We start from the raw sequence: 12869 nt of genomic DNA on the forward strand, positions 1-12869 counted from the left end.
TTCAGCATCAGGACCAAATTCACACCCTTTAAACTGAGAATTTACACAGAAGCTTCAACAACTTCATACAGTATAATCTTTGTAGGACACCCTACATTTTCCACACACCTCCAAAGTTCAGTCTTACAAGTTGGTTGCATTTTCTGCTTCTTAAAACTGAAGTGATTCCAAACACATTCATGTTGTTGATGTTGAGGTCTGGACTCTGGGACGGTAAGTCCATTGTTCTGAGAACATCAGCAGCTTCTTTCTTTATTCTTTTTTTTTGTCTGTTTCCTTTTCTCAGTAAGAGCTTCTTAATACCTACACAGTGTTGAGTGTCTTCTCACAGTGGAAGGATGGACAGAAACTCCTGTGGATGTTTTCAGATCTGAATCAACAGTGGACATTGATTTCATCTTAAAGATGAAACCTTTAAGTGCTGTTTATCTGATGGGGACAGTTTTGGTGGTCTACCAGTCTTGCATGGTTGTTAGGAGTCCCTTTTCAGTTACTTTTAATCATTTGTTGAACTCCAGCTTTGAAAACTTTTCCACTTATTTTCCCTTGGCATTCCCCTTCATAAGGGGATCATCTTATATCCAATCTCCTCAGAAATATCTCCAGAAAAATGAATAACTTGCGCTTAATGGGTGCTTTGATGGGAAATTAGGGTTTATTCATGCCAAAATCTGACATCTTTTGACCATAGCTTATTTGTCCCTGTTTAACACGTTTGTTTTTATCACACTTGAAATATCAGCCTGACCAGAACAGAAGAACACTAAACTCAGTGTGAGAGGTGTTGCCCCACCCTGATGGAAATGTCAATGTAATATGTATCTGATTTACATTGTATGGCTCAGCCCTTCATTGACCTTCCTGATAAACAGATTTATATCTAGCCTCAGCATGGTCGCTCTGCAAGGTGTGAAACCCATGGGCCTACATATATGCCTCACAGAGCCATCAACTGACACCAGCATGCCACTCTGAATCACACCTATACACACACACAAACCTGTTACACTGATAGTGAAAGAAGAAATTGTGGCTTGAAAGCAGTTTGTAGATGGGTGTCATGTAAAACTCTATACTAAGTATAGCCAGAGTTGTTTCCTGCTCTAACTGTATAAACAGACATTTAAGGTAAGGGTCAACAAGAGTTTCATTCCAAAATCCTGTATATCCATTGGTAACATTTGCGCATATAGCAAGTTTCTGAAAAGAGTAACATCTGACACATAAAAGAAAACTATTTTATTCCTCAAATAAAGCTGGTATTAATAATAATATGGCATTGACATTTCTTGTATATGACTCTGACCTGTAAGGCATTTTGGAACAAAACCCTTCAGTAGATCTGTCCTAGGGCCAAACTCTCACAGTGCAAATCCTTTGGGCCAGGAATCTGTGTTTACAGCCAGACTGTCCCATCGGTAATACAGCTGAACTATCTACTAATGGTGGCTATTGAGAGTGGCTCATGTCACTGTTTTTCATTAAACATTATTTTTTCTATATACTATGTGGGAACATTTCTTATCTACAGTCATGTGCAAAAGATTGGGCACCACTGCATGTTCTGTTCATATTCTAAGTCAAAGAACTTCTTCAGAACACACTTCTGCACATTTTAATACATGCTCAACTGCTTATTTGCTAAATTTGACACACTGCAAAAAGGCCTGTGCAAATTTTACAGCACATTTTAGATTTTATTTCTCCCAATATGTTAAATTCAGCAAATAAATAGAAATTGTGCACAAAAATTTGCAGGTAAATGTCAGATTTCCCTGCAGAGGATGAGGTAACTGGTTTTCACTTAGTAAACCAACATAACACATAACCTTGATTTGCCAAGGGGTCACATATGACTTTATACTCTTCAATGGGTGTTGATGCAGAGATGTGCACAGGTGCCCAAGTACTCGATTAATCGTTCCAGAATCGTTCCAGATGCCAGTGTTTGAATACTGAGTTCACTATTCTGGAATTCAATACATTCATCTATCACAGGAAGACTGGGAAAATATGCAAGCTAACCATTTAGTGAAATTCTGATTGTGTGACAGTTTTGTTCATGTTTGTATAAAGTAAGCAAGTGTTTTATATGTTACACTTAAAACACGAGCGCACTGCCAATGATACGTTGCTCAGGACGTGGCTGAAAAGGAAGATGCAGCACTGTGGTTTCACTATCTAGGCTAATGTTAGCCAAGTCCAGAAACTGAAAATATCTCTCTCAGACCAATAACATGGCACATCATTCACTGAGGAGAAAACATCTCATGTAGTAGATGGTGCATCCTTATCAGCACCAAGTTCTATTGTTAACTCATTTCCTCTTCTAAAGAGGCAGCCTCATTGAACACAAACCTACCACATTACCGTGGCTATTTTTAATACTAAAACAGATTTCAAAAGCACTCCTAGGTGCGCTGCCAATTCTTTGTGCTAAATATTTTTTTTAGCCCCCTACAACCAGTTTTGACATCTAAACCTGTAAGCCTACAACCTTATGTAAATTTCAGCTCATGTAGTGTTATTTTCATTACACTAAGAAAAACACTAGTTAACTAAATATCTTTTCATTTACCTTTCAGATACGACCCCATTTGCAAAAAAGTTGGGACGCTGTAAATAAAAACAAAATGTAATGATATGTAAATGATTTAAAACATATATTACATTGAAAATAATACAAAGACAACATATTAAATGTTGAAACTAATTTTTTTTTTTTAAAGCATATGCCCATTTTGAATCTGATGCCAACAAAACGTTACAAAAAAGCTGTGACGGGACATCAGAAGGCTGTATAATGCTAAAAAATACCTGGCGGTTAATTAGCAACAGGTGAATAACATGACTTTCAGAAGTAAAGATGAGGAGGGGTTCACCACTCTGTGAAAGACTGCACCATCAAATAGTGCAACAATTCAAGAATAATGTTTCTCAACATAAAACAGCAAAGAACTTGCAGATGGTATTAGTTTCTGGCTAATTCCAGGTTGCTTAGGTGGTGTTCATCTTTCACAGCCGCCGACTGAAAAGCTGCTGATGACAGTTTGGGAATTTAGTGTAGTCTCATCATCAGAGTCTGACCAAATTGGCTGTCGGTCAAATGCGATCTTAAAAGTGTCCTTTTTCTGTTTGAGCGCAAAGTAAGAAGTGAAAACGCTCAAATGGCGTGAGCATCTCCTACAGCTGTCAACGTCATTGCTTAGCAACAGCGGAGTGATGCGGTGTTTGTGAATAAATGCTTCTCGACCAGCTTACATGGCTGGAACTAAGTGTTGCGTAATTCGAGATAACACACTCCTTTTCATGTTCTATTGCTTAAATGTAAACACAGAAAAGTCATAGATGATGTCATAATTGAGCTTTCCCTTGTTAAATAAGCTTTAATCATAAATAAAAAGAAAACACTGGGGAGAGTGACAACCTAAGTAATACATGGATATTATTTAGATGTGAGACTGAAAAAGAAATAATAATCAAATTTGATTTAAAAAAAAACAAAAAAAAAAAACAACCTTTAACTGTTCAGGATTTACTGTGCCCACTGTATGCAACTAATATTGCAAAAACGTGTTTCAACATCAGACGACTGCAAGAGGGAGGAACCAAGGAAAGAAAAAAGGAGGATTTTTATCATACAGTACAGGCTTGGCCAGTCTGCTGACGCAATTTCAACTTGCAAAACGCAGCAAGATGAGGAACATCTTCTACATGACAGAGGTTTATGTGGTCAGTAATATTTAGCAACAAGAGCTTAGCCTCTCTCTCATTATAGAGCATTATGCTTGTTCTAAGAAGGCCTGCTCAAAGTGTGGCACGCTGCCCACAGTCACCCTCTGAGGACGCCCAATTTGACAAGTCAGAAAGTTCCAGCATGGATCTCGGCACAGCTCTCTTCTTCCGGACCTTAGATCAGGGCTTCCCAAACTTTTTGTCTCTGGGAACCATAGTGAAATATATACACAAATCCAAGATCCATTTTGAGCTTGTTTTAATGAACACTGTTCTCTTAATGAACAAAACTAAAGCTCCTGACAAAAGACTGACATTCTTTTGACACAAAGACAATATATGCATCTTGATTAAAATTCACGGTGCTTGCCGTTTCTTTTGTCTTCTTTCTGCCCACCAGAGTTGAAATGATTCAAGCAATGCCAAAACCCCATGGGAAATACATATGAATTTGGAGGAAAACAGAAGTGTGCCCTGCGGTTAAACCTTGCAGCGGGAGATATGGCGAAAAAACTTGCATCATGACACTGATGTACCAAAGTACTGCCACATGTAAAAAGTGCTATGGAAATGTTTGAAAAAAACAAACAAAAAAAGAAGATAATTATGGGCAGACAGAGATATCAATACCACTTTTTGCCCCCCCTCCCACCCCAATACCGAGGCAGATTTCAGGCTGACATGGATCCAATACTTTTCCTTTAAAACCAACTAAGTTGAGATATGTTCCTTATTGAAGATGATCATCTAAAAGACAGTAACCATCGTATTCAAATAGCTCAAACACTTTACTACCCCACAGGAAGAAATACACAGATAACGACATCACACTTGTCACTTAGTTCTTTTTTTTCTAGCATCTTCTGCAGAATTGAAGTAGCTGCAAATGTTCTTGCACATTTCTTTCTCAATATTTCTGAAGCCAAAAAACAGACTACAATACTGTACCAATGAATGCACTACAGATGGTGATACATTATTTAAGCATACCGTTTAGTTATCATTGCATGCATTTTTGCTTGCAGCCTGCATGTTAGATCACTGACATGTTGAGGTGTGTGTGATAAACTTAGCGCCGTTTTTTGTTGTTTTACTGCAACAATCTGAAAAATGTGCAACTCCATCACCTGAAAACTTGATTTAATATAATGAAGCACTGATTAGCCAAACCAGGTGGTGGATGACAGTACATGATACCTAAATTCACAGAGATGGACTTTAGAACTGGGCTGATCTCTCAAACTGGTTTGTTCAGGTCATACCTGCAAAGAAAGGATTACTTTGTCAAAACAGAAAAAAATGTTTGACAGAGTGCCAGTGACCTGTGGTGTCCCCCAGGGTTCAATTCTTGGGCCGCTCTTATTTAATTTATTATGCTTCCTCTTGGCCAAAAATAAAAAGACTATAGAATATCTTACCACAGTTATGTAGACAATACCTCGATCTACTTGGCCCTCTCCCAAAACAACCATGGTCCATTTGACTCATTTCTTAAGTATCATGAGCACATCACAAATTGTTTTATTCAGGAATAGCAAGGGAGGGGGGGACTAGCTGCCTAAATGGATGCGAGAGCCCTAAAATCTAAAGAATTAGCACGTAACTTTGGTGTACTCATGGACTGGATAGTTTTAGTAGTCATCTCAAAGCAGTCACTACACCAGTATTTTAATACCTCCAATACATCAAACAAACTGTCTGACTAAAGCAGACCTGGAGAAACTAATGCACGCCTTTATTTCTAGCAGGATTGATTACTGTAATGGTCTCTTAACTAGGCTTCAAAAAAAGACAAACAGCCTCAGATGATTCAAAATGCAGCTGCCAGAGTCTCGCTAGGAGTAAAAGAAGGGAACCCATCACCCCCATTCTTAAATCTTTACACCGGCTACCAATCCGTCACAAGGTAGAGTTTAAGATACTATCACTGGACTTTAAATGTCTTAATGGTACAGGACCAACATGATTATCTGATAGGCTACAGCAATATGAGCTAAGCAGAACACGCACATCATTAGGAACTGGTCAGTTAGTCCTGCCGATGGCAAAGACTAAACATGGAGAAGCAGTGTTTTATTACTATGCTGCTCTTCAACAGAACCAGTTGACAGAGAGCATCAGAAGAGCCCTGACACTTTAAATCACTTTGAAAATTTTAATTTCAATGGTTCTTCTTGTTTTAAATCTATTGTTCTAACCATGTTTTTAATTTCTATTCTGTTTTAATTTGTTATATTTTAAATAATCTTTAAATTATGTATTTCAGCATTTGGAAATCACTTTGAATGCCCGCAGTGTATGAAACATGCTATATGAGTGAGATCCCATTCTTAATCCATAGTATTAAATATGATGTCGGCCCACCCTTTGCAGCTATAACAGCTTCAACTCTTCTGGGAAGGCTTTCCACAAGGGCTAGGACTGTTTTTTATGGGAATTTTTGACCATTCTTCCAGAAGCGCATTTGTGAGATCAGACACAGATGTAGGACGAGAAGGCCTGGCTTGCAGTCTCTGCTCTAATTCATCCCAAAGGTGTTCTATTGCAGGTCAGGACTCTGTGCAGGCCAGTCAAGTTCTTCCCCACCAAACTCGCTTATCCATATCTTTATGGACCTTGCTTTGTCCATCGTGCGCAGTCATGTTGGAACAGGAAGGGACCGTCCCCAAACTGTTCCAACAAAGTTGGGAGCATGAAATTGTCCAAAATCTCTTGGTGTTGAAGTATTAAGAGCTCCTTTCATTGAAAGGGGCGGAGCCGAGCAGCTGCATCAAAGCTTGGATGCAGCTGCTCGGCCATGGAAACTCATTCCATGAAGCTCTCTATGCTGTTCTTGAACTAATCTGAAGGCCACATGAAGTTTGGATGTCTGTAGTGATTGACTCTGCAGAAATTTGACGACCTCTGCACACTATGCGCCTCCGCTGATCCCACTCTGTCATTTTACGTGTCCTACCACTTCGTGGCTGAGTTGCTGTCGTTCCCAATTGCTTCCACTTGGTTATAATACCACTGACAGTTGACTGTGGAATATTTAGTAGTGAGGAAATTTCATGAATGGACTTGTTGCACAGGTGGTGTTCTATCACGGTACCATGCTGGAATTCATTGAGTTCCTGAGAGTGACCCACTCTTTCACTAATGTCTGTAGAAGCAGTCTGCAGGCCTAGGGGCTTGGTTTTATACACCTGTGGCCACGGAAGTGATTGGAACACCTGAATTCAATGATCTGGATGGGTGAGTGAATACTTTTGGAAATTATATTTATGTATTTATGTTTTACATACATACATACATACATACACACACACATATATATATATATATATATATATATATATATATATATATATATATATATATATATATATATATATATATATATATATCCATCCATCCATTTTCTAAGCTGCTTCTCCTCAGGGTCGCAGGGGGGTGCTGGAGCCTATCCCAGCAGTCATCGGGCGGAAGGCAAGATAATATATACAACCCCAATTCCAATGAAGTTGGGACGTTGTGTAAAACATAAATAAAAACAGAATACTGTTTCATTTGCAAATCCTTTTCAACCTATATTCAATTGAATACACTACAAAAACAAGATATTTAATGCTCAAACAGACAAATTTTGTTTTTTGCAAAAATTCACTCATTTTGAATTTGAAGCCTGCAACACGCAGCACAGCAGAAACAAATTAAACCCAAAGAATGAGGATTAGGAAGCAAATTAGAGTTTGACTAAAATGGAACTGAATAAATAATAAAAATAGATTATTTTACTCCAGTAGAAATAAAAACATCAACATTTGACCAGAACCATGTCAGAGTTTCACTGGAAACAGAACTGAGTAAACTGAAATGGAGTAAAGACAGTGGCTCTATATACAACAATGAGCACCCAAAGAACACTTTGCATGGCTAAATGTGCTGCAACGCAATCCAAAGAAGTTGGGAAAGGGGCAACAAAAGACTGGGAAAGTTGAGGAATGCTCAAAAAACACCTGTTTGGAACATTCCACAGGTGAACAGGTTAATTGGAAACAGGTGAGTGTCATGATTGGGTATAAAGGGAGTGTCCCTGAAAGGCTCAGTTGTTCACAAGCATGGATGGGGTGAGGTTCACCACTTTGTGAACAACATTGTTGAGAACAATGTTTCTCAACGTGCAATTGCAAGGAACTTGGGTATTTCATCATCTACAGTCCATAATATCATCAAAAGATTCAGAGAATCTGGAGAAATCTCTGCAAGTAAGCGGCAAGGCAGAAAACCAACATTGAATGCCCGTGAACTTCGATCCCTCAGGCGGCACTGCATTAAAAACCCACATCATTCTGTAGCGGATATTCCCAGATGGGCTCAGGAACACTTCAGAAAACCACTGTCAGTGAACACAGTTCGTCTCCATCTACAAGTGCAAGTTAAAACTCTGCCATGCAAAGCGAAAGCCACATATCAACAACACCCAGAAACGCCGCCGGCTTCTCTGGGCCCGAGCTCATCTGAGATCATCTGAGATGGACTGACGCAAAGTGGAAAAGTGTCCTGTGGTCTGACGAGTCCACATATCACATTGTTTCTGGAAATCATGGACGTTGTGTCCTCCGGGCCAAAGAGGAAAAGGACTGTCTGTTATCAGCACAAAGTTCAAAAGCCAGCATCTCTGATGGTGTGGGGGGGGTGTGTTAGTGTCCATGGCAGGGGTAACTTGCACATCTGTGAAGGCACCATTAATGCTGAAAGGTACATACAGGTTTTGGAGCAACATATGCTGCCATCCAAGCAATGTCTTTTTCAGGGACGTCCTGCTTATTTCAGCAAGACAATGCCAAGCCACATTCTGCACATGTTACAACAGCGTGGCTTTGTAGTAAGAGTGCGGGTACTAGACTGGCCTGCCTGCAGTCCAGACCTGTCTCCCATTGAAAATGTGTGGCACATTATGAAGCGCAAAATACGACAACGGAGAACACGGACTGCTGAGCAACTGAAGCTATACATCAAGCCAGAATGGGAAAGAATTCCACCTACAAAGCTTCAACAATTAGTGTCCTCAGTTCCCAAACACTTATTGAGTGTTGTTAAAAGGAAAGGTGATGTAACACAGTGGGAAACACGCCCCTGTCCCAACTTCTTTGGAATGTGTAACAGGCATCAAATTCAAAATGAGTGAATATTTGCAAAAAACAATAAAGTTTATCCGTTTGAACATTAAATATCTCGTCTTTGTAGTGTGTTCAAGTAAATATAGGTTGAAAAGGATTTGCAAAACATCGTATTCGGTTTTTATTCATGTTTTACACAACGTTCCAACTTCATTGGAATTGGGGTTGTGTCAATATATATTAATAAATAAATAAAATATAGTGTGTGTATACACATGTTGTCTGGAGCAAAAGCTCCTGGTAGGGTCTCCCATGGCAAACTGGTCCTAGGTGACAGGTCAGACAAAGTGTGATCCATAATAACCCCTATGAAGACACAAAAACAGGACTTGTGTACCCTGCCCGCAACAGGGTTACCGGGGCCCCACCCTGGAGCCAGGCCTGGGGGAGGGGCTCGCCAGCGAGCGTCTGGTGGCCGGGCATTTACTCATGGTGCCCGGCCGGGCCCAGCCCGAAGGAGTTACATGAGTCCCCCCTCCCATCGACCCACCACCAATGGGAGGGGCAGTAGTAGGGGTTCGGTGCGTTGTGGATCGGGCAGTGTCCGAAGGCGTGGGCCTTGGCATCCTGATCCTCGGTTGCTGAAACTGGCTTTTGGAACTTGGAACGTTACCTCACTGGCGGGGAAGGAGCCTGAGTTGGTGCGCGAGGTTGAGAGATACCGGCTAGATATAGTCGGGCTCACCTCAACACACAGCTTGGGCTCTGGGTCCAATCTCCTTGAGAGGGGCTGGACTTTATACTTTTCTGGAGTTGCCCATGGTGAGAGGCGGTGGGCAGGTGTGGGCTTTCTCATAGCCCCTCGACTCGGTGCCTGTATGTTGGGGTTTTCTCCGGTGGACAAGAGGGTAGCTTCCCTACGCCTTCGGGTTGGGGAACGAGTCCTGACTGTTGTCTGTGCTTATGCACCGAACAGCAGTTCAGAGTACCCAGCCTTCTTAGAGTCCTTGGGAAGGGTGCTTGAAAGTGCTCCTCCTGGAGACTCTATTGTCCTACTGGTGGACTTCAACGCTCACGTGGGCAATGACAGTGAGACCTGGAGGGGTGTGATTGGGAGGAATGGCCTCTCTGATCTGAACCCGAGTGGTGTTCAGATTTTGGACTTCTGTGCAAACCACAGTTTGTCCATCACGAACACCATGTTTGAACACAAGGATGTCCATAAGTGCACATGGCACCAGGACACCCTAGGCCGCAGTTCAATGATTGACTTTGTAGTCGTATCATCGGACTTGCGGCCATGTGTTTTGGACACTCGGGTAAAGAGAGGAGCTGAGCTGTCAACTGATCACCACCTGGTGGTGAGTTGGATCAGGTGGTGGGGGAAGATGCCGGTCAGACCAGGCAAGCCCAAACGCATAGTGAGGGTTTGCTGGGAACGTCTAGCAGAAGAACCTATCAGATTGATCTTCAACTCACACCTCCGTCAGAACTTTGACCAGATATCGGGGGAGGTGGGGGACATTGACTCAGAATGGGCCATGTTCCGTTCCTCCATTGCTGAAGCGGCTGACTGTAGCTGTGGCCGTAAGGTAGTTGGTGCCTGTCGGGGCGGTAATCCTCGAACCCGGTGGTGGACACCCCAGGTGAGAGATGCCGTCAAGCTGAAGAAGGAGTCCTACCGGGCATGGTTGGCCTGTGGGACACCAGAGGCAGCTGGCAGGTATCGACAGGCCAAGCGATCTGCGGCTTCAGTTGTTGCCAAGGCAAAAACCCGTGTATGGGAGGAATTTGGTGAGGCCTTGGAAACTGACTTTAAGTCAGCTCCGAAAAGATTCTGGCAAACCGTCAGGCGACTCAGAAGGGGAAAGCAGTGTGCCACTAGCACTGTATATAGTGGAGATGGTGTGCTGCTGACTTCGACTGAAGACGTCATTGGGCGGTGGAAGGAATACTTTGAGGACCTTCTCAATCCCACCGACACGTTCTCCAGTGAGGAGGCTGAGTCTGGGGACATGGGAATAGGCTTGTCCATTACTGAGGCCAAAGTCGCTAAGGTAGTTAAGAAGCTCCTTGGTGGCAAGGCTCCAGGGGTGGATGAGATCCGCCCTGAGTTCCTCAAGGCTCTGGATGTTGTGGGGCTGTCTTGGCTGACACGCCTTTTCAACATTGCGTGGACATCGGGGGCGGTGCCACTGGATTGGCAGACTGGGGTGGTGGTGCCTCTTTTTAAAAAAGGGGACCGGAGGGTGTGTTCCAACTACAGGGGAATCACACTCCTCAGCCTCCCTGGCAAGGTCTATGCAGGGGTACTGGAGAAGAGAGTCCGGCTTATAGTCGAACCTCGGATCCAGGAGGAACAGTGCGGGTTCCGCCCTGGTCGTGGAACACTGGACCAACTCTTCACCCTGGAGGGTTCATGGGAGTTTGCCCAACCAGTCCACATGTGCTTTGTGGATCTGGAGAAGGCATTCGACTGTGTTCCCCGGGGTATTCTGTGGGAGGTGCTTCGGGAGTACGGGGTACATGGCTCTTTGCTACGAGCCATTCAGGCCCTGTACAAACAAAGCTGGAGTTTGGTTCGCATAGCCGGCAGTAAGACTCGTTCCCAGTGAGAGTTGGACTCCGTCAGGGCTGCCCTTTGTCACCGATTCTATTCATAATTTTTATGGATAGAATTTCTAGGCGCAGTCAAGGGATGGAGGGTGTCCGGTTTGGTGACCTCAGGGTCACATCACTGCTGTTTGCAGATGATGTGGTCCTATTGGGGACATCAGGCTGCGAACTTCAGCTTTCGCTGGATCGGTTTGCAGCCGAGTGTGAAGCGGCTGGGATGAGAATCAGTACCTCTAAATCCGAGACCATGGTTCTCAGGCGGAAAAGGGTGGAGAGCCCTTTCTGGGTCGGGGATAGGCTCTTGCCTCAAGTGGAGGAGTTCAAGTATCTCGGGGTCTTGTTCACGAGTGATGGTACAAGGGAGCGGGAGATTGACAGGCGGATTGGTGCTGGGTCAGCAGTGATGCGGGCTCTTTACCGGTCTGTTGTGGTAAAGAAAGAGCTGAGCCATAAGGCAAGGCTCTCGATTTACCGGTCGATCTACGTTCCCACCCTCACCTATGGTCATGAGCTTTGGGTAATGACCGAAAGAATAAGATCGCGAATACAAGCGGCCGAAATGAGTTTCCTCCGCAGGGTGTCTGGACTCTCCCTTAGCGATAGGGTGAGAAGTTCAGTCATCCGGGAGGGACTCGGAGTAGAGCCGCTGCTTCTTCACGTCGAGAGGAGCCAGCTGAGGTGGTTCGGGCATCTGGTTAGGATGCCTCCTGGACGCCTCCCTCGGGAGATGTCACAGGCGAGTCCACCTGGGAGGAGACCCCGGGGAAGACCCAGGACACGCTGGCGCGACTATATCGCCCAGCTGGCCTGGGAGCGCCTCGGAATCCCCCTGGGAGAGCTGGTGGAAGTGGCTGGGGAAAGGGAGGTCTGGGCTTCATTGCTTAGGATGCTGCCCCCGCGACCCGAACCCCGGACAAGCGGAAGATAATGGATGGATGGATGGATGTATACACATTTTGAACAGCACACCAACTTTTTTTTGGAAATGTGGCTGTGTATATATCGTGATACGCTTTCTATCATGAAAACTTATATTACATTTAGATATTTTTGCCATAGTGTGTTTTATCTTAATTTCTTTTGTATTTATTTTTTCTTTATTTATTTGCAGTGCTGTCTTTATTCTGTGTTTCCCAGTAATCGTAGGTCCCGGTCACAGAGGTTTCTGGGAACAGGTGTGCCTGCAACAGTATATAAATGTGCATTTTAGAGTTCTGGATAGAGTGGACTGAGAGCGTAGCCGTCAGAACTCTTAGAATCAGGAAGACTGGGATGTTGCCCTATGACAGACTGAGACTGCAGACTGAGTTGCTGTCAGGATGGATCAAGTGCTCTTAGAATAAAGTCTGGGTCAGTGCAGAATAATGAACTGAGTGGTATGAGATAAAGAACTTTATTACTGCATCTCATGTC

General features: G+C 43.4%; 1 protein-coding gene across 1 annotated transcript in view; it reads right to left on the reverse strand.

The window, feature by feature from the left end:
- Positions 1-12869, reverse strand: part of ubac2 (UBA domain containing 2) — a 44379-nt gene that overhangs the window by 17186 nt on the left and 14324 nt on the right. The gene's annotated exons all lie outside the window — the stretch shown is intronic.

Source organism: Pygocentrus nattereri, chromosome 12, assembly GCF_015220715.1.
Source record: "Pygocentrus nattereri isolate fPygNat1 chromosome 12, fPygNat1.pri, whole genome shotgun sequence".
Classification (NCBI taxonomy): domain Eukaryota; kingdom Metazoa; phylum Chordata; class Actinopteri; order Characiformes; family Serrasalmidae; genus Pygocentrus; species Pygocentrus nattereri.